At 53.4% G+C, this 21,986-nt stretch overlaps 1 protein-coding gene across 2 annotated transcripts in view; it reads left to right on the forward strand.

The window, feature by feature from the left end:
- Nucleotides 1–3,659: 3,659 nt before the first annotated feature.
- BCOR (BCL6 corepressor) overlaps nt 3,660–21,986 on the forward strand; it is a 90,012-nt gene continuing 71,685 nt past the window's right edge. The window contains exon 1 of one of the 2 annotated variants that reach the window (XM_057718230.1): nt 3,660–3,780. The gene's annotated coding sequence lies outside the window, so the exon portion shown is untranslated. The other variant, XM_057718231.1, reaches the window with a different exon arrangement.

A 21,986-nucleotide genomic window follows, 5' to 3' on the forward strand; every position in this document is an offset into this window, starting at 1 on the left:
TTGTGTTCCTCTTCAGGCCTGAAAAGATAATTATGCGTCCCGGGAACTTGCTCTTCTCCTGGCTGTTTAACAATCTGGATTCTCCTTCTAGAGCAGGAGTGCTTCAATGTCCCAGCCTCCTTCTCATTGTCCCCTTCTCTGTCACCAGCCAGCCATCACCAGGCCCTTTGGCAGGTCACATGGCCGAGGGTTTCTGTCTTGAAGACTGGTGGTGCCTCAGAAGACCCTGTGGCTCCGAGCCTAATTCACATTTCTTTTTCCTGTGCAAATATTCTGAGACATTGGGATTCCGGGTCCATCTCCCTGAAAGCTTATGCCAGAAGCTCCCCATGGGGCCAATGGGTGATGGATGTCACGAGGCCCTGGGAAGGAGCCATCATGGTGGGAAGTGTTGAGTGCTTGCCTGCAGGACTCAGACCTAAACCAAACCGAAGTGCAAATGGCAGCAAAAAGGGAGGCTCCATCCACCTGGTAGCTTGCTTGGAAACAAATCTTCCCCCACCCCACTCCCCAGCTAGTAAAGCCTGGGAGCACATCATTCCTTTGCCCCCCCCCCCCCCCCATTTAGCTTGACTTAGGAATGGTGCAGGTAAGCATATCAGGAAGCTGAGACATCCACTACTCCTCACGTCCCCTGGTGCTGGGCTCAGCTTGGCTGAACTTGCCGTTCCTGCCTTTTTAGAGGAGCTGGTTGTGTTCCCAAAGCAGGATCGCACTGTGCCGCCTCCCCAGGGGTCCTCAGCTATTGATTTTTAATATCCGTATTCAATATTGTGTATTAAATATTGAATCCATGCACGAGAGGATGTGATGCAAATCACCAGCCGTGCCTGAGACTTTAATAGTTGTTTTATTGCCCAGAAACCACAGTTGGACGCAAGGCATCCTGCAGCCGAGGCTGGGGGCAGGGATGACAGGCAGAGAGGAGAGCCGAGCAGACAGGCAGAGCGGGGGGCCTCCCAAAGATACAAGACCTCTGGAATAGCCACTGCTGAAGGCACAGCCAGGCACCGACAGCTCACCCCTGGGCAGGCAGGTTGGGGGCCAGCTCGCAGGCTGCTCTAGAAAGAGCGGGGGCTGTTGGGTGAGACCTGAGTAGAGGAAGAGCTGTGAGGCTGTGTCCTTCCTTCCTGGACTTCCCTAACTGGACTGTTCATTCCTGTCCGGCCTTCTCCCTTCCCCTCCACACAGATATTCACCCAGACACACACACACACAGAGCTATTGAACAGGAAAGTGAACTTGGGAGCAGGAAACCCTAAGCCTGGGGCCTCTTCCACCACTCTTAGCTCTGAGACCTTGCTACAGATCTCTCTGAACCTCTCTGGGCCCCATTTCTCTCCTCTGCCAATGGGGGGTAATGCTATCTGCCCTACCTCCCTCACAGCTCAGTGGTGAGGCCGGTGCAAATGAGATAATATTCAGGGAAAAGCCTTTTGTAAACTGTCAGGCCCCACGTAAGCAGGCTGAGGGATTAGTGTTGGCTTTCCCTTTATACTCCCCCTCTCCTCCAGGCTGTGGCTCCAGGCTGGCTTCTTTTCTCTCAGGCATGCGCCCCCTCCTCTATTATGGGCCCTCTCCTCCTCTCCCTTGTTCACCTCCGCTTGGTCTCCCAGGCTCCCCACTCTGCTGGAGCTCTGCACACAGGCTGGGCAGTCAGGTTTCGAGGACGCCCTGCAGGGAGACACGAAGGGCAAGACCGACTCGTGTGTGTGTGTGTGTGTGTGTGTGTGTGTGTGTGTGTGTGTATGTGTGTGTGTGGGGGGGGTGTACAGCCAGTGTGCCGCAAAGCCAACAGCCGCGGGAAAGCGCTCAGCTTCATTCGAGGAGGAGAGGCGCGCTCCGCGGCTTGCTGCCCCAGGCTGCCGAGCCAGCGAGGGGAGAAGTAGGGGGGGGATCTGAATAGGGGACGCTGCTGGCCCGGGGGGGGGGGTGGTGCTGCTGGGCTCAGTGTGCGGGTGGTGGGAGGGAAGCGTCGGAGAACTTGAGGCTGGGGGGTCTCCTCTCACATGTCACTGTTCCTCCTTGCGGGAAGTCCAGCCTTGATTCCCGATTGTTGGAAACTCAGGGCGTGGGCTTTGCCGTAGGGGGTCTTGCGATCGCGAAGATGGAATGTCAATTTGGTCGAGGGTGGCGGCCTCCCAGCACCTCCAAGTCAGATTAACAGTTGCCAGAGGCCCCCAGAGTGGAGACACCAGGGCTGTATTCTTGCCTTGAGAAAGTGCGGAGTTCCTCAAACCCATACCTTTGTCCGGGGGGTCAGGGAGGGGCGGGGACCAGAGGGGTCCCTATCCGTTAAGCCCACTCCGTGGACCCCACCATCTGCTGGGAAGGCCCAAGCTGATTCATCGAGCCAGCCCAGGCCCAACAGAGACCAGCTCTGGCAGTAGGCCCCGCCGGGAGTCCGCGTCGGCGTCCCTGGACGCGCAAACCGGGGGATGCCAGGCAGGGCCTGGCTGCGCACGCCTCCGCGTCGGGGCTCGGGCGTCTGCTGCTGCCTGCGTTTCCGGGTCTGCGGCTGAGCCTCCTTGGCTCTCTCCTCCCGCTTTGTCTCGCTGCCAGCTTCTCGCCTGCCCTCGCCAGTCTCCTGGGTCGGCCGGTCGCGCTCTGCCTCTCCGAGTGCGTCTCAGCTTTTACGCTGCCTCGCTCTTTGCGCACGTGTGTGACCGCCTTCCCTCAACCCAGGCTCAGCTCGGCCTCTTCTCGCAGGCTACTTGGCGCTGCCTTTGGACCGCTACGAGTGCGCATCCCCGGCGCCCCCTCCCCCGCCCCAGGCTGCCGCATCTGGGGCTCGGCGACCTCCGGGACTGAAACATCCCGAGGTTCTGGTGTAGCTCCCCCAAAGCAAACCCAAGAGAGCTCGGAGTATCCCTCACTGCGCTCCTCGTTGCTCCCAGCCCTAGGCAGCAACTGGAGGGGGACTTTTATGAGACCTACTTTGCAGAGTTAAAGGGAACCACTTCTGCGGCCGACCTCGCGCGGTCTGTGGCGTTCTGCGAACTCTCGAGACTGTAAGCCTCTGAGAACTTGAGTACATGGCTGTGCCGCTGACCCGAAAGGTGGCCGGACGTGGGGGTCCGGGTAGGGCGCCCGGAGTGCGTGTTGCCTGTGCGGATCGCAGGATTAGCCGCTACAAAGGGAGGAGGAGGGGGCGCGGGCATCCGGCGCTGGGGCTGGGGGCCAGCCGGGGGCCTGTGAACACCCTAGGCCGCCGAGCAGGTGAAGACACCCTTCCGAGCCCGCCCCTTCCCCCTGGGACCCGCACACGGCCGGCCTTTGAGGCGGAAACGCCACCCAACTCCTTGAAAGTAAACTTGCTGCGAGGGGAGCGAAGAAGGGAGGGGGCTGGCGGGGGTGTCTGCGTCGGGAAGGCTTGTGTCAAGTTTCAGCCCCTAATGACTCTCGGTGGCAAGGTGCCAGGGCCCTGGGAACGGCAGCAGGGGGAAGGGCGGCGGGGGGTCGGGGTGAGAGTGACCGTGCCGCGGGGCCCGACTCGCGAACCCCGAGGCGCACGGCGCGTTCTCGGGCCGGAGGAGGCCGGCGGAGCGGGGGCGGCGGGCGGGGAGGGGGCGCTCGGAGAGCCGCCTGAGCAGAGAGGAGCGCAGGCATCTTCCGCAATCCATTCATGCACTGAAGCGCGTGCAGAGCTGCTGATCGCTGCCATTGTTACTCGCGGGCGGTGTGGGAGCCGAGCCTCCACTCTGGCGAGAGATAAATGGCCTCTGACAGCCCCTCCTCGCCAAGAGAGCTCCTCGGATTTCACCGCGCGGCGGCTCTCAGGTCTGTGCCTCGCTCGCTTCCCGGTGAGAACCTTTAAATCAGCCTCCCGGCCCTCCCTCCTCCCGGACGCTGCCCTCCGCCTGCTCAGGCCCCGGCAGGGCCCCCGGCGCGCTGCGCGCAGTCTCCGGGCCCCCTCCCCACCTGGTGGGGGGGACAAGGTGGGGAGCTCCGGGCGGACCCGGGGGCCGCGGGGGGGAGCGGCTGGAACCCCCCGCCCCAGCTCCGCACCTCCCCCGGAGCGGAGCCCCGCGCCCCGCCTCCGCGCCCACAAGATGGATCAGGCTACCGTGCGGAGAGCGGGCTGTAAATATTTAAAAAGTCTCTCGCGCGCCGGCGGTAATGGCTTTCGCAGTCGGAATGTGTGCTAGGAGAAGAGAGGAAGGGCGATGCGTGTACTGTGTTGCGAGATGGGGGAATTGTTCCTATGCCTCCCCCTCTCCCTAGTCCGGGGTGGGCTGCAGGTTCCGGCTTCCCGATTTCCCGCCCTCCGTCTCCCTGCCGCCGCGTCCCACGATAGCGTCGAGAACGCCAATCGATAGGGAACTTGAGCATGGCACGGCGACGGAGGTTCGGACGAGGTGACCTGGAGCCACTCTCCCCGTCAGGGTCTCCCGAGGTCTTAGGCTGCGACTGGTCCGAGACCCCCGGTCCAGGTCTGCTTCTCGCTGATGCACAGGGGAGGACGGGAAACGCAGGGGTTGAAGCCCCCTGAGTTTGGGTGGTCGCTAAAGCCCGGACGGGGGTCTCTGCAGCGGGGCCCTGAGCCCTGTTTGTGCCTTTGCTCCCCTCCCCGTGCCTCTCTTAAGCCTTGATCCACTCTAAAGGAGAACCCTTCCCCCGACCCCCCCCCCTTTCGAATCTGAAAGTAGCTTTGTGGCTGCTGGGACCGAAACCTTGGAGGAGGCTACGCGGAGAGATTGGGGGGGGGGGGTCGGTGCCTAGAGCCCAGGCTCAGTGGAGGTCACTCGTGGATGTGGAGAGGGATCTTTCGTATTGCTTGCGGCTGTGGGCCTGGGATCTTTAAGGCCGAGCCCAGCCGGATGGAAGAGGTGGGGGAGGGGGCATCCAGCTTTCTCGGCTTCTCGGCTGGGAGAGGCTTAATGGGTCCACCACAGGGTGTGCGCCCGTTGAGGCTGTCGCCCTTGCCAGCGGCCCCTCCCTGGCGGGGCGGGGGCGCCGAGTTGCCCAGAGCTGGGGCGGGCCGGGCGCCGCGGGTTCGCGCGGAAGGTTGGAGGGGTGTGGGCCCGGGCTGGGGCTGCTCCCCCTGCACCCCTCCGCTCCGCCCGCTCGGGGACCAGCCAAAGTGTGGGTGCTGGCGGCGTGTCAGGGCGCGCCAGGGCTGCTCTCCGCGTTCGAGCTCGTGGAGCTCCCGACTCCTGGCAGCTCCGCGCACGCCGCTTCCAGAGGCTTGCGTTGTGCGCTACTCGCTTGTTTGTCTCGTGTGAGCCTCGTAAACCGCCCTGATTTATTACCCAGACTAAATGCTTAATTTGTGAATATGAAACAGATTAAAAGGGGCGGGGGGGGAGGGGGCTTGAGGTCGGCATATTTTAGCAATCAGACCAAAGCAGCCCGGCAGATGTTTCAAATTTGTCGACATTTTCAGGCTCATGTGGAAAGCCAGGCAGAATGGTCAAGAGGTCCTTTCTCCTTCCTTCAACCTGAGAACTTGGCAATGATCAAAAGGAGGTGATTAGTAGCTACAGAGAAAGGACACCAGCAGGCAAGGAGTTAACAGAGGCTGAGCCCTTCACCGCCACGATTGGAATGGGGGGGGGGCGGTGAGAGCTGATGACAGAGGCCAGAGGGGTTCCGGACTGAAAAGGCCCAAGTCCTAGAAGCCAACTTTGAAGAACAGAGTAGAGGATCCATTAAAAAGTTCATTCAGCAAATAAACTTCATTGGTGATAATACAGACAGGACAGATGGAAACACCAACTTCAAGTAGCCCAAAGATAATAAAACTAAATCGTTTTTATGTGGCCTATAGATGTGCTTCGCTGCAGTGATCTGCCTCGGCAGGGGCCTCTCCCCAGCACCCTCTCCCTTTGGAAGGCCCCCATGTGTACAGGCAGTGGTTTTTTTTTTTTTTTTGGCATTTGTCATTTTGGGCCAACTTCACACATCAAAGGCACGCTTGGTGTTCTTATCAGCTCCCCGGTTCCAGCTGCCCAGTGAAGCAGATACAAGTTCTATAAATTGGCCTTCTCCGGGTTTTGATTGATCATCACCATATGAGATTATTGAAAGTCTAATGTCTTATTTCACTTTCTCCAAGGGGCGAGGAGGGGAACAGTTTATTGGAAGTCAGGCCACGTGAAGATTCTGGTGTTGTGCAATAGTAATTTCCATTATCCTGGGTATATCAGCCTCCGGAAACCCCGTGCAGCTCCTACCCGGTCCTTGTACCACCTCCCCCCTCCCCCCTCCCCCCTCCAGGTCTCAGCTTCAGTCCCTGTTAACAGGTACAGTACAAACTAGAGCCTTCTGGAGCCTTTGTAGTTAGAAGGAGAAAATGGCTGTTGACTAACAATAAGGCAAGAAAAGATTCATTTTTAAAACATTTATTATTAACTCAAGAATCCCCTCTGGAGGATTGTTTCCTACTCCAAACTTTTTTGTTCCCCTTTTGCCTCGATACCATCTTTCATTTTATTAAAGTTGATTATGATTCCTCTGTCTTGTCCTCAGCCAGACAAAGGCTTAGGGAAAGTCAGAGAACGTGTTAATTATATGTTTCTTGTAAACTGACTTTTCATTTCCCCCTAACACATTTAGTTGGCTTGGTGTTTAGTTTAGCACTCAATTGCTGCAAATATGCTGCTTAAAAAATGCTGTCTTTATTAAAACAAATAAATGAATGCAGAGACCTTTCTAATTTCAACTCGCGTGGGCTAGAAACAGAACAGAAAACCGAAAGCGAGAGCAAGAATGAGGGAAAGGCAGCGGGGAGCAGAAAGAAAAGAGAAAAAGAGACCAGGAAACACACACACACACGTACACGCACTGAGCATTCCTTCTGCCATCCCTCCCCCCCAGCCCTGTTAAACTGGTCCATACAATTGTCCCTGGCCGCGCCCTGCAGCTCGCCAGCCCGCCTGGATTTTCCATCACTTGGCGCCTAAGGCGATCATTAGCTGAGAATGGGCAGCCTCCTCTACCTGCTGGCAGCCCATCACTTACCAGCCAGGGGAAGGCTGGCTGCAGGCTCCTGCGCAGGAGCTGGGCCCCATTTGCTCAAACAGAGAGGGGTCCTGGGTCCTTGCCCCTGGGTGCATTGGTGCCTAATTAAACTCTATCCAGGGCAACGTGCACTACGTATAGGAAGGCGGAGAGGAAGCTGGGGTGGGGGGCGGGGCGGTCATTACCTAGGCAGGGAAAGTGAATCTTCTGAGAGAGACAAGAAGGCATGTCTCTCATCTCTGTTTATCCTCAGCAGAGCCTCTGAGCGCACATTTAACTCTCGTGCTGAAATCAAGGAGAAATGGAAATGAGGGAAAAAAAAAATCCAGAGCCCACACATAACTAAACAGGGCCTGTGTCACCATCAGGCAGGAGGGAGGTCTTCCACAGCTCCAAACAGACAATGCTAGCTGCAGAAAAATGACTCGGGTGCCCTTGTGGCATTGGAGTTATTGCTCATGTGCCACGGCCCCGTCGCACGCGGGAGCCGGTGCTGTATAAATGGCTGTGAGGACAGAAAGGAGCAGACGCGTCGGGAACCCAAGGACCAGGTGTGTGTTGTGAAGCTAAACGGACCGTGGAAAAGCAGAGGAAGCATCCTCAACCGAAGGCCAGGGACCCCACTAAGACCTGAGCCCGGGCGGGATGGAAATGGCCAGACTAGGACTTAGAGCAACAGCCGGGAAAATAGGAGTGTGTGCAGATCTCAGAGCGTGGCCACCAGGGCTTTGATTGAGCTCCCATTTAGTCCAGCTGAGGAGACCCGTTCACATCAGTGGCAAAAGTAAGACCAGAACCCAGAACTCCCTGATTTGGGAATCAGAGGAGGAAAGGGACGTATGGTTAGAGAGAGACCCAGGCTGGTCTTGGTCACTGCAGAGCCCTGATATTTTTGTCATATAGCATTTATTAAGTGCTTGCTGTGTGCAAAGCATTGTGCTGGGCCTATGAGACCACAGTGTTAGGAGCCCTCAAAGGCCTGAGCACGTGAGTAGGGGGTAACACAGACTGAAGGACGGTGGGCGAGGGGGCTGGGGTAGAAGGAAGCTGGCCTCTCTAAGGGCCACAGTGAGGTTTATAGGAGGGCAGTCTGGACGTGAGGCCGTTCTCCCAGGGGTGGAGGTGTGAGAGAGGCCATCGGGACGAGGGCCTTTCCCTTGGCTGTCGTCGGAGGGCCTGTGAGCCTCGTGCAAATCGAGGGAGGCAACTTTTCTAGCTCACTCTCTCTCTTTTGCTGTGGACACATACGAGAATGTAGCTCACCCCCCAAAAGCTCCTGGACAAATGGAGGCTCTCTAGGGGAGCTGGTAAGGGAATACCGCCTCCCTTAACAAAACAAACCCGAGACTCTCCAAGGTTTAGCACTGGAAACAGAGTCTCCCAGCAGAGAAAGGGGGTTGGCTTAAGCACCGCCCCTCCCCCCCCCGCCCCGCTCTGTCCCCCCCCACCTCCACCCCCCGGATTCCACCTGCCCCTTGGGGCGCTCACGGTGTGATCACAGGTGCCCTCCCTGCAGCCATCTGGCCTCGGCCCAGCCTCTGCTCTTGGTTTCCCTAAGCAGAGGCGAAACACGCTGGAACCTTCAAAGCACATTCCTAAACACTAAGGGAGAGCGGTGGGGAAGCGAAAACAAAGGCCCAGGAGCGCTGGAGCAGTTCAGCTTACAGAGTCTGTGGGCCAACAGGGCTGGCCCAAGTTCAGTCAGACTTCCTGGCCGTGGGCCAGGCAGAGCTGGCAGCCTGCCCCGTCCAGCCCACCACTCAGGCCCGCGTTGCCCCCCAGCCCGGGGCACACCCTCGCACCCAGCCCCATCCCCAGGAAACCCCGCTGCCCCTTAACAGCCCCCTCAGCCCGCCCTCTCCTCACTTAGGTGGCTGGCTCCAGACAGCCAGGGAATGGCCCCTGCAGCCCTCAATCCCCGAGCTTGCCAAGAGCGAGGGGGTTGCCAGTGGGCCGGACCCTGGGGGTGGCCTGGTGGGTCTGGCAGGGGTGGGGGGTGGGGGGTAAGGCAAATCCCCTGACTGGTAGCTTCAGGCCTTGAGCAGTCAAGTGGGGCCGTTGTGAACACTTGGTCCCTGTTTACCCTTGTGCGTCGTAAAAATATCATCACATTCTACGTGTGTCAAGGCTAGGAAGCACTGCTAACTCGCGATAAGGGCGACATCCCGGCCCCATGAGTATCATGGGGAGAGCATCGGGCCAGGTGGCCCTTGTCCAAAGGTGAGCTCGGCTCATTCATTCCACAAGCACTCCATAGAGCCCCTCTGCCTGTTGAGCACTGTGCTCGTGGCTGTTGTGGGTGGCCCGGGGAGACCCCAGGCTACCAGGCTCTCACGGGGAGACTTGAGGCTCATGTGGCCAAAAGCCTGCCTGTGCTCATAGCACCTAAAGCCGGGAGAAAGAGCTGCCCTTGATGTTGCTTCTCAAGCTTATATTTTTCAAGCCGAAGAGTGGATGGAGTGTTTCTGCCCACTTTCCACTTACAGCTGGGTCCCCAAAGATTCCCCCACACCCTGAGCAGCCCGCCTGCTGGATAGGGACTAGGGACTTGGGAACCGGGAGTCCTGTGCTTTCTTTCCCGAACTTCCACCCAGACATTGTCATGTTCATGGCAGATGTTACGGGTAACACCTGCCTGTGGCACAAAATTCTGAGGATATCAAGGGAGCGCCTCTTGGCCCCCCCCAACTTCGGTCACCCAGGTTACCTCTCTACAGGCAATCACCTCTCCCGGTTTCTTGCTTACCCTCCCCAAGATAGTCTTTTTTTTTTTTTTAATTAAAATTTTGGTCTCACCCCATGGCATGTGGGATCTTAGTTCCCTGACCAGGGATCGAACCCATGCCCCCTGCAGTAGAAGTGTGATGTCTTAACCACTGGACTGCCAGAAAGTCCCCCAAGATAATCTATTAAAGCTAATTCTTTTTAAAAAATTGTTTAATTTTATTTTGAAAAATACCCCAAACCCACAGAAAAAAAATGTAAAGAACAAGTACAATGAACACCCATATAGGACGGCAGGTTTTCAAAAGCACTGTGTTTATTCAACACTCCTAGCCTCGGAAAGAATCCAAAACCCCTTCAAAGATCTGAGTTAATTTAACTTTATCTTAAAACGTTGCTTAGGAATACTTGGCCCTCGTGGATAACTTGCTTGTACAGGGTCCTCCCCCCATAGCCCCCAGCACCTTATCATTGCGTTTCACTCATCAGAGGTTTGTGGGATTCAATAGCCAACACTACACAGTAGTTGATAGGGCACAGCCAGGCTGCCCTGGTTCCTTTTGAACTTGGCTCGGGAACTTAACTAGCTGTGTGGCCTTAGGCAATTACTCTCAGTGCCTCACTTTGCCCGTCTATAAAATGGGGGAGGGGGGAGATAAAACAACAGATTTCACAATGTTGGGAGAATTAAGTTAGTTGATGGAGATAAAGCATGTAAAATAGTGCCTGGCATATAGAAGGTGCTTAATAGGTACTGGGGACACGAGACAAACACATTTGGTATCAGCTTTGCTTCAGTGATTGCATGCGAGTTTGGCCCCGAGTTCATGGCTTCGCAGTTTTCATCAGTAACCGCAAGAGAGGCCTGAGGAAACCCAGAATGTGGCTTCATAATCCTTCCCCGCCTGAGAGAACTGCCCTTGCTCAGCTCTGCTCGGAGCCGGGGGCTTCCCATGGACAGTTTCCACACTCATGAAGAGTTTCTAGCCATGCTTATTGAAAAGACGTTTGGAGGGAAAGCCTTTTGTGTTTTCTTCCCTCCCCATTTTCTAGCCTGGCTAGTTGCTGCCCTTCTGATAGAACCATCTTCAAAGAAAGAACTAGCGTTTACTTTCGGGGGGAAAGCCAGGAAGAATACATCCTTCTCTCTCAGGGAGTTCCAGGCTCACAAAGGCCCATTTCAGGCCCAGGTTGAGGGTCAGACGGAGCACGTGGGTGTGATCCCAGGAGCTGACCCCCCCCCCATCTGACAAGCCAGAGAGGGTCTTAAAGATCCTCAGACAAAGTTGTCTGGGCTGCTCTTCACGTGGGCAGCCTCGAATGGCAGATGTCTGGAGAGCCAGAGGCAAGAGACGACTCGGGAAAGATAAGGAAATTTGTTTAAAGGTATACTTTGCTCTGCACTATAAAATACTGCGCCTAATGTTAGGCTTTGACGGCTGTAATATCTGACCTTGACATTGTGGTGTTTCTGCCATATAATTTAATTAACGTGTGATGCTGGCACAATGCCAGGGAGTCAAATGTTCTGACGGCTCTTAGAAGCCACATCAGTCCCCTTTTTTTTTTTTAAGCTCTTTATTGGAATATAATTGCTTTACACTTTTGTACCAGCTTTTGAGGTACACCAAAGTCAATCAGCTGTATTTATACATATATCCCTATATCCCCTCCCTCCCGAGACTCCCTCCCACCCTCCCTGTCCTGGCCCTCTAAGGCATCACCCATCATCGAGTTGATCTCCCTTTGTTATGCAGCAACTTCCCACTAGCTATCTATTCTACAGTTGGCAGTGTATATACGTCTATGCACATCAGTCCCTTTGAAGCTCACCCCAGTGAACTGACACACAGAGACCTCCTAAGGCTGAGGACAGCCCCTGAGATGGGCCACAGAAATTTCGCTGTGTCACGGTTCCATTGGATGGCACTGGCCAAGCCACCTGCTGGCTTGTCACAGTTCTGGAGGCCTGCTGTGGTGTCTGAGGGCCCTAATTGTGGGGAGCGGCTCCTTGAGGAAAAATCCCTCATCCGTCATCCGGCACAATATCCAGAGATCTCGTGCTCACGGATTTTTGCCTCCACAAGATGTTTTCTTTTTCCTACACTTTGCCCATCAGCAAGTCGTTGAGCTGCACAGAGGAACATAAATTAGACAAGAGGCATATGAATTGAAGACCAAAAGGACGGTCCATCCATTCTGCATATAATTACTTAACACCTACCACGCACCTACTAAGGCTTTGGGCGTTTATAGCAGGGAACAAAGCAGTATCTTGGCCATCATAAAACTTTGTTTTACTTGAGAAACAAGAACTGCATGAGCTATAAAGATGTGTGTGTGTGTGTGTATATATATATATATATATATATATATATATATATATATAGTCTGGTCCAGTGGTTAAGACTCCACGCTTCCAATGCAGGGGGAGTGGGTTTGATCCCTGGTCTAGGAACTAAGATCCCACATGCCGTGCAGCACGGCAAAAAAAAAAAAAAAAAAAAAAAGAAGAGGAGGGGGGCAAGGGGAGAGAGATGAGATGTTCTTTTAGATGGCAGATTGTACATTGACAGAATAAAGTGCTTAGATAGTGTATCAGTCAGTGTTTGCTGCAATTATGCTGTATAACAAGCTACTACCCCCACACTTAGTAGTTGACATCAGTAAGCATTTATTTCTCACATCTGTGTCTATGGATCATCTGTGGTTAGCTGATCTAGACTGTGCCCAACTGGGCTTGACTCCAAGTGTGGGTTGGGTCCAGTCTGCTCCATGGATCTCTCCTCCTCTAAGGACAAGCAGGCTATCTGGGATGTGACCTCCTGGCAATGGCAGAAGTGCAAGAGGGTAGGGTTGAAATGCAATGACTCAAGTCCCAGACTCAGAGCTTGTACACTATTATTCCTGCTTATATTCCATTGGCCAAAGGACATTAGTGGCCTGATGTCGTTGGGTCCACTCCACCTCTAGAGGGATGAATTGTAAAGTCACATGGCAAAGGGCATGGATATAGGGCGGGGTGAAGGTTTGGGAACAGTAATGCAGTCTGAAACAGATGGTCCTAACCAAAACTATGTATCTCTAGCTATGCTGTTTATATATACAGATGTGTATATGAAATGATCTAACTGCCTTTGCTGGAATCTTCTGTTTTAGATTAAATAAATCCATGTAATAATTACACATTAACATCCCTGAGGTGGTTTATTATGGGACAAGAGGTGGTTTATCATGGCCACCAACCTCAGGAAACCTGGGAAGATGGACCACAGGCCATCCCCATGCTGAGAGAGAAGACAACCATGATGGAGACCTTTCTTCCTGCCTGGGTTTCCTATCTAAGGATGGGGTGTAGGTGGGAAAGACCAGAGGAGAATCCAGATCTAGCAAATGCCCTTGCTGGCCTCTGAGCATGTCTTGGAGTGCCGCAAATCTGGAGTAAGACCCAGGAAGTGTCACCATTGGACCTCACTCTACTACGAAGTAGATATTCAGCTAGTCTTACTGGCTGTCTAGGACATGCCTTCACGCACTGATTGTTTAAGGGAATAGGTTGAAGATTCCAGCTCTTTCTTACAGCTACTTTCCCCCCAGTCCTCCCTGCCTTTCTCATGCCATCCTTGAATAATGTGGGAGGGATGCCTAATGTCTCTTCAAAAAGTGATGATGTTTAAAATCGGGCCTCCCTTCAATGAATTCCTCCAGGGCTCTGCAGTAAGCCAAGTACTGGAACCTGGCCCTTCCCTTGAGGAAGGAAAGCTCGCTGTTCAATTGATTCCGAAGGCTAATGGAGTCTACTCGCCTTTGCCCAAAATGATTCCAATCAAAGGAATCCACTGTATAAAAATTCAAGGTGGCAGCATCAAGATTTACATCTTGTAAGCAGAGAGAATGGAGCATTGGGGCAGATGTTTAATGGTGGGGCCCCATGAGGATTCAGACCATCTCTTATTTGGGGCAATTCTGCCTCCTGTCTCCAAAGGTGTGTGAGATGATCCATCTTCTGTAACTAATCCTAGGCTAGATCTGGAAGGGGGACCAGCTGAATATAATCCCCTCTTAGACCAGCCGCCATAATGGAGCATGTCGGGGACTCCTGAAACTGCAGCTTGCTCTCTGATTTCACCAACAACTTTGCTTGACTTAACCGGGTCCATCTTGAACTTATCCATGTTGGAACGTCCCTCAGCTTTGTTTCTTTGTCACTCTCGTAAATCTCTTCACAACTCTATCCCAGAGGCCCTTCTGTGCCTTCTGCCTTCATTCCCCATTAGATGATGATGATGACAATGGTGATGATTTACTTCTATTTATTTGATTGATTGATTGATTGACTGATTGGCTGTGTTGGATTTTTGTTGCTGCACACGGGCTTTCTCTAGTTGCAGCAAGCAGGGGCTACTCTTTATTGTGGTGCACGGGCTCCTCATTGCGGTGGCTTCTCTTGTTGTGGAGCACGGACTCTAGGCGTGTGGGCTTCAGTAGTTGCGGCACATGGGCTCAATAGTTGTGGTCCACAGGCTTAGTTGCTCTGTGGTATGTGGGATCTTCCCGGACCAGGGCTCGAACCCGTGTCCCCTGCATTGGCAGGCAGACTCTTAACCACTGTGCCACCTGGGAAGTCCCTAATTTACTTTTTATTGATGCAAAATAGCTGTACAGAAAAGCACACAGATCATTAGCGTCAGGCTTGACGAACACACCCATATAACCAGTACCCAGATCAGGAAACATCACCAGCACCCCAGAAATCATCTCGTACCCCACTTCCAAGTACTACGGCCCAAGAGATAACTGCTAACCTAACTTCTAATAACATGAGTAGCATTGCCTGATTTGGTACTTTATAGAAACAGAATCTACAATATGAACTTTTGTGTGTCTGGCTCCTCTTGCTCCACACTGTGCTTATAAGATGCATCCGTAGTGTGTGCTGTACGGTTCACTCATTCTCTTTGCTGTGTACTAGTCCATGGTGTGAATACACTACTTTTTTTGGGGGGGGGGGGCGGAAATGTGTTGGGTCTTCGTTGCTGCAAGGGCTTTCTTTAGTTGTGGCGAGCAGGGGCTACTCTATGTTGTGGTGTGGTGGCTTCTCTTGTGGAGCACGGGCTCTAGGTGCATGGGCTTCAGTAGTTGCAGCACATGGGCTTAGTTGCTCTGAGGCATGTGGGATCTTCCCAGACCAGGGATTGAGCCCGTGTCCCCTGCATTGGCAGGCGGATTCTTAACCACTGCGCCACCAGGAAGTCCAATACAACACATTTTATTTCTCTACTATTCTCCTGTTGATGGGCACTTGGGCAGTTTTGCTTTGGGGCTATTCCTAATAGTGTCACTCTGAACACTTATGTACATGCCTTCTAGTGAATAGATGGCCGGGTGAATGTACACCCACGAGCTGAGTCCTTGGGCCTATGTTCAGCTTTAATAGATGGTGCCAAAAAGTTTTCCAAAGTGGTCATGCCAATTTATACTCGCATAGCTGAATGGGAGAATTCTCCTTGCCAGCACTTGGAATTTTCTCTCTTTCCTTTTAGGCATTCTGGCGGACCCTATGAGATTTCAAAGTCCTAAAGGGCAAAAACAGTATTTTTCCTCCTTGAAAACTCTCCCAGTGCCTCCTGTAAAACCATCCTGGCAAAAATGTTAGCTGATGCCCTGGGAAATAAAAGCATATGGTTTTCTTTTACTTTTCAGGAAAAGGTGAAATGTGGTCCTTGATCTTTAATGACAGTAGCTTTTGGAAATTGAGAATATAAAAATCTGGACCGAGCCTCAAACCTCCCTGCCCCAAGGCCTCCCCACCCCGCAACCCGCAACTGACCACCACCAATCTGGTCCTGCTCTGCGCTGGTTTCCATATGCCACAAGCACACCCACCAGGCAGCCCCAGGCTTCCCTCTGCCTACCCACGCCCTCTTGCCCGCTCTGCTCCCTGAGGGAGACTCAGCTCCTGGTTCCCCCTCCTGGAGTGATCTCCTTGCTCACCTTGATGCCCAGCTCCAGGCACACCTCCTCCACGGAGCCCTCCCAGACTACCTCTAAGTTGAATTCTCCAGGGTGCTTTTGTGCTTATTGTTGCAGCCACAAAACTTATTTGGTTGCTTGATTACACCTTATCTCCTCAGCTTAGTTATAAGTTCTTGGAGGGACCCCATTGTCTAGCAAGGTGTTCTCACACACCAGTTGCCTACGATGTGCTTATTGATCAGATACATGAGCTTTAGGTTCTGTCTCTTAGTTGCATGGGGCTGGAAAAGACTTCTCAGATGGTAGGATCAAGAAAGTCTCAATGGAATCAGATGAGCACATATGGTGAATGATGTCCCCACACTGGGTATATTTTGAAGAAAAGCTGGCTGGGCCCCTCTGATTGTCTGTCATAACCTGGCTGAGCAGCAGGGCCCACTGGTTGGTTCACTTACCGACGGCCTCAGTGTCACCTGGGGTGTCAGCGTAGAATGCAGGGTCCTGGCCTCACTCCATAGGCCTGGGGTGGGGCCTGGAAATCTTCAATCCTCACCACAGTTGATGCTGTTGCACAGCCAGGTTTGGAAACTAGTTGATTCTGAAAAGAATGTTCTCTTCTAGGAAGTGAGAAAATGTCAGGAGGGCATGCCTGTGAGGAGGGGCTGTGGTAGAACGATTTGGATTTAGAGAGACAGAGTCTGAGTCTTGTTTTCTTTTTAATGACTTTTATTGCGATATAATTAACATACAATAAACTGCATATATTCAAAGTATACAATTTGATTTTTTTTCTTATTAGCAATGAATACATGGCAATCCCAATCTCCCATTTCCTCCCACCGCACCCCACCCTTCCCCCCCTTGGTGTCCATATGTTTGTTCTCTCAGAGTTTGAGTCTTAACTCTTCCACTTACCAGGCGTGTGACCATGGACAAGTTACTCAGCCCCTCTGAGCCTCAGTTTCCTCTTCTGCAAAATGGGGACATCACTGTGGATCTGTTTTTGGTGCAACAAATTACCCCAGATTTGTTGGTAATTTATCAACAAATTGCTTTGCCCCTTAAAACAACTGTTTTATCTTGGTCACAATTCTGTGGGTCAGGAACTCAGGGAAGGGCTCAGTCAGGTGGTTCTCTTTGGGAGTTACAGTCGGATACCAGTAGGGGCTGCAGCCATCTGAGCGATGTCCAAGGTGGCACGCCCACGTGGCTGTCAGTTGCTGCTGGCCATTGTCTGGGAGCTCAGCTGGGCCGTCAACTGGGGCATCTCCCTGTGACTCCCCAGCATAGCCATGACTTCTTTTTGACCTGGCCCAGAGTGGGTGCCCCAGAGAGCCAGGAGGAAGCTGCCTGGCCTTTTCTGACTTAGCCTTAGAAGTCACACACAGCATCACTTCTGTTGCGTTCGGAACAGTCATGAGCCCACCCAGATTTCTAGGAGTGGGAGCATTGCCCCCACCTCTCAATGGATAGAGTGTCAGATGACCCACAGACCTGTTCAGAACTGCCACAGTACCTGATGGGGTTGTGATGAGGATGAAGTGAGATATCGTTGAAGTGCTGGACAAATTCCTCATCTAGTGTGAGGCCCAGGAGCTCCCAGGGCAAAGTTGGTGCCAGGTGCCAGGTTTCCAGTTGCTTTTGTTCGTGTCTACTGGGCTGTAAGGGTGAGGTGAAGGGACAATCTTGTTCGATTTTTTTTTTTTTTTTGTCGAGATTTTAGTTCCCCGACCTGGGATTAAACCTGGGCGCCAGCAGTGAAAGCACCGAGTCCTAACCACTGGACCACCGGGGAATTCCCTCTTTCTCAGTTTCTAGCCATTTCTAACCCCTTGGGATAGTTAGTACAGGGCAACCGTGGGGTACTTTCTGATTCCCCAAATGGGGGTTGTTGGGTACACAAGGTCTCCTCCCATGGTCCCTTGTGGCCCCGTAGCAGCACCGACCAAGTGTCTGGGTTCAACTGGAACCTTCTTGGGCTCCAAATGGGAACAGCCGGCTGAGGACACAATGTCTCCACAACAGATGCCCTGGTGTGTGACCCTCGGGAGGCCCACGTGTGTTGGGATGGGGCACTGAGAGGCAGCTGAATAGAAAGCAATCAGAGAGGGGCTCTTCTGAGCATGATTCTTCCTCCCTTTCTTCAGGAGTGGGTCCCATTTCTGCCCTTGCTTTCTTCACCCCAGGTCGGGAGGGAGTCAAAGGGGCTGAGAAGAGGTCAAAGGGAGACCATTTGGGCCAGCTCCCAGGCTGCCAGGGGAAGGTGGGGGATGACTTGCCTTCCAGAGCTGCATTCAAGGATGCCTCCGGATAAGGCAGCGTTAAGAGGGAGGCAGGGTTCCAGTTGGTGCCAGGGTGGGTAGGATCTGCTCAACAGGGGAGGCATGACAGAAGAGGGAGGAGCCCTTAGGCATCTGCTCCAATGAGCTGTCCTTTGGGAAGGTGGTCGAGTGGTCTCTCTGAGGTGGGGGCCCATGAACCCCTCTTGCTCACAGTCTTATTCTGGAGAAAGACAGTGGGGCCTGTGTTTGGCCATCTGAGGATGCTGCTCCCTCTGGTCCTCCTGCTTTTCCTTCTGGGGCTCCCTCACCTGCTTCATCACCACCTCTAGCCTCACCTCCCGCTGGGCAACTGTGTTGTTCAGAGCAGGGCAGGGTAAGGCTCAGGGCCGCACAACCATGCAACACTTTAGCCCCCAGAGCTCACATTATTGGGCTCCTATGTGCCCAGCACCGTGCTGAGGGCGAGAAATGGTCCACAGGCCTTGCGATGCCGGCCAAGGAGAGCAAATTGATGAACACGGACCACATGCCCAAGTGAATGATACATGCGTGTAAGCACCTCAGAAATCCATGCCCAGGCAGCTCTGGGAGGATTGGGGGAGGCCAGGAGAGGACTAGGCTAGACCATACTGCAGGCTGCTCATCCTCTCACAGCTCCATGCCTCAGTTTCCCCATCGGTAAAGTGCGGGTGACAAGGTGCCCACCTTGAAGCAGGGGTCCCCGGGCACACCGTCAGCCCCTAATCGAGTTGCTCTTCACTGGTTAGGGATTTGCAGAAGCAGGAGTGGGGGAAGGGGGGAGGGGAGCCTGGGGAGTTTCCCCGGGAAGCCAGTGGGGAGCCCCGAGGGAGGGTGGTGGAGGGGCAGCCTGCTACAGGGGTGGGTTCCCTCAACTCCTTCCTGCCCCCAGGAAAGGACAATAACGAGCCTCCCACCCCCACCTCCCCCTGGCCTCCCAGCCCCTCCCACCTTCAGACTGCTCCCTGAGGCTTTTCCAAGTGGCTCCACCCTTGTTCTCCCTCTCAGCCTGGCCTGGCTCCTCCTTACCAACCAGCCCCTCCTAATTCTATTCACAGCTGGGGGTGGGGAGGAGGGGAATCCCCGCTCTCCTTAAGCAGCACACCCTGGGGGAGACGGAAGACCATCAGTCTGCAAGTCCAGGCCCACTAGCTTTGTGACCTTAGGAGAGGTACTGAACCTCTCTGAGTCTCAGTTTCCTTATCAACAGGAGGCTAATCATTGTGACTACTGACTTGTTTTGCCCACGCTTCTAGGAGAGTTAAACAAGAGAATGTATTAAATATGCACCTAGCACTTATTAGGGGCTTAATAAATGGTGGCTATTTCCATAGTGATTCTACTGCTGTGTATCTAGAAGGTGTTTGGTTAAATGACATCTGAGAATTTGACTGGCATAGGAAGCTGCTTGTTGTTGGCAGATAAAGAAATGGAGGTCTTCCTCTCTCTTCCCGATTCAGGGAAAGCGCTTCCTGCCCCCTTTCCCTCCTGAGAGGTACCCCATGCTGTGCCCCAGAATTGGAAACAGCAGGCACAGACACAGTGCGGGGTCAAGCCAGAGGTAGCGGAGGGAAGAAAGAGTTCTAGATAAAGATTTTTCTCAGTTAATGGAGGGCTTTGCCCAATAGTCATGAAAACATAAGTTTCTTCCAAAACTCTGGGACGGAAACCTTTCTAGTAAGTTTCAGTGAGATGTATTAGTTCGTTATTGCTGTGTAACAGACTGCTCTAAAATGCAGTGGCTTCACACAACAACAATTTCTTCTTCCTCACCATTGGGTGGGTTGGCCGGGCTCGTTCCTGCAGCTCACTCACCTCAGGGGAGGCCCAAGATGGCCTCACGCACAGTACGGCCCAGCTCTCAGCTGAGGGGAATGGTGGCTCTCCAACCTGTCACCTCGAATCCTCTAATACACAAGACTGGCTTCCTTCGGTGGCATTTTCAGAAGTGCCTGAGAGAGTGAAGCTGGTTGCTGCAAGGTCTTTTAAGGCCTTATCTCAGAAGTCACACAGTGTCACTTCTGCCACATTCTCTTGGTCAGAGCGAGTCACCAGGCCAGCCCAGCTTCTAGGGGAGGGGACGGAGATTCTACTCTGTATTAGTCTGCTCGGGTTGCTATAACAGAGTACCGCAGACCAGGTGCCTAAAACCACTGAAATATACCACCTCACAGTTCTAGAGGCTGGAAGTCCAAAATCAAGGTGTGGGCAGAATCGGTGTCTTCTGAGGCCTCTCTCCTTTGGCTTGTAGATGGCTTCCTTCTTCCTGTGTCCTCACATGGTCTTCCCTCTGTGTGTCTCTGTGTCCAAATTTCCTCTTCTTATAAGGGCATTAGGGCCCACCTACGTGACCTCATTCTGAATGACCACGTTTTAACTTAATTACCTCTGTAAAGACCTTAACCCCAAACACAGTCACATTCTGAGCTACTAGGGCTTAGGATTCCAAAATATGGATTTGGGGGGGACACAGTTCATCCCCTCACACACCCTTTGGTGGGGGGAGCCACAAAGAAGGTGTGGACATCTTTAACCTATGACAGGAGACTAGTAAACGCTCAAACATGCAATGGCTAGTATGACTATTTCTGCTATTTTATTATCTGTCTCTTGTGAGGTTAGCGAGGAAACACTCCAACTCTAGGTTCTCAAGCCCTCCAGATTTACTGCCTCCAACAAACACACATGTTTCCAAGGTCAACTGCCCCTAGTACCTCCCTGCCAGGCGCTCAGCAGGCTGCAGGGACCTCATGTGCCTGTGCCTCAGGCTCCCCTGGCTTTGCGTGGACTGTGTGGGCAGCCTCCCAGAACAGGACCAGCCAGGCTGGCCCCAGCTGCCTTTATCATCCCACGCCCAGCCCCCACACAAACCCTTCCACCTTCCTGTCTGGCCTGACTCTTCCCCCGGGTGCCTGGGGTGTCTTTTTCAAGGCAGCCTAGTTCTCATAACAGCTGACTTATATATACAGGGTGTTTAATAGCGTTTTTTTGTTTGTTTTTTAAGATTTATTTCTGTATTTATTTATTTATTTTTGGCTGCGTTGGATCTTCGTTGCTGTGCACGGGCTTTCTCCAGTTGTGGCGAGCGGGGGCTACTCTTCGTTCTCGTGCTGGTGCGTGGGCTTCTCATTGCGGTGGCTTCTCTTGTTGCGGAGCACGGGCTGTAGGCATGCAGGCTTCAGTCGCTGTGGCACGTGGGCTCAGTAGTTGTGGCTTGAGGGCTCTAGAGCACAGGCTCAGTAGTTGTGGCGCACGGGCTTAGTTGCTCCGCGGCATGTGGGATCTTCCCAGCCCAGGGATCAAACCCGTGTCCCTGCATTGGCAGGCAGATTGTTAACCACTGCGCCACTAGGGAAGTCCTAATAAGCGTTTGTAGAATAGAATTGATTTCAGAATCTTTGTGGTCCCCTTAAGCCCTAGCTCAACAATTCCCCCCAGTCCTTATATCCCAAAGTCAGCAAGAGCCCAGTGGGGATTTGGAAGGCTTCTCCTGTCACAGCTTCTCTGGTGCTTATTCCTCCCCTCCGAGGCCCCTGCCCCTTCCCCCAAATCCATTCCACAGCTGCCCTTCCTCGCCACGTGACACCCTCAAAGATGCGGGGTTTTGACATTGAACCTGACTTTTATCTGCTGTGGATTGGTGGAACGGTGGTGCGGGGAGAGAGGAAACATTTCTGGAGGCAGATAAATGCAGGAAAGTAAGACACAGCTGCAGGGCCAGCCACCCCAAGAGAAAGGAGAAAGTGTGGAAGCAAACAAGAAGAAAATGTACCGAGTTGGGAGAAGTCAAGTGCCATATTATGTGCAGCTCTGATGGGCACAGAGCTCAGCTCAGGGATGCAGCAGTGGTGGCGGCCCAGCAGAAAAGGCCGACAAAGCCAACACCCATCGCCAGAGCTGCAGCTCTGCGGGGCGGCCCAACGAGTTCGGCCTCTGAACGCCGTTGTCAACAGACGGTGAATGCGCAGAAGCCTTCACCCCCAAAACGGGCTTAACTGGCTGTAGCGCCCCTACTGACTACAC

Source organism: Hippopotamus amphibius, chromosome X, assembly GCF_030028045.1.
Source record: "Hippopotamus amphibius kiboko isolate mHipAmp2 chromosome X, mHipAmp2.hap2, whole genome shotgun sequence".
NCBI classification, from domain to species: Eukaryota; Metazoa; Chordata; class Mammalia; order Artiodactyla; family Hippopotamidae; genus Hippopotamus; species Hippopotamus amphibius.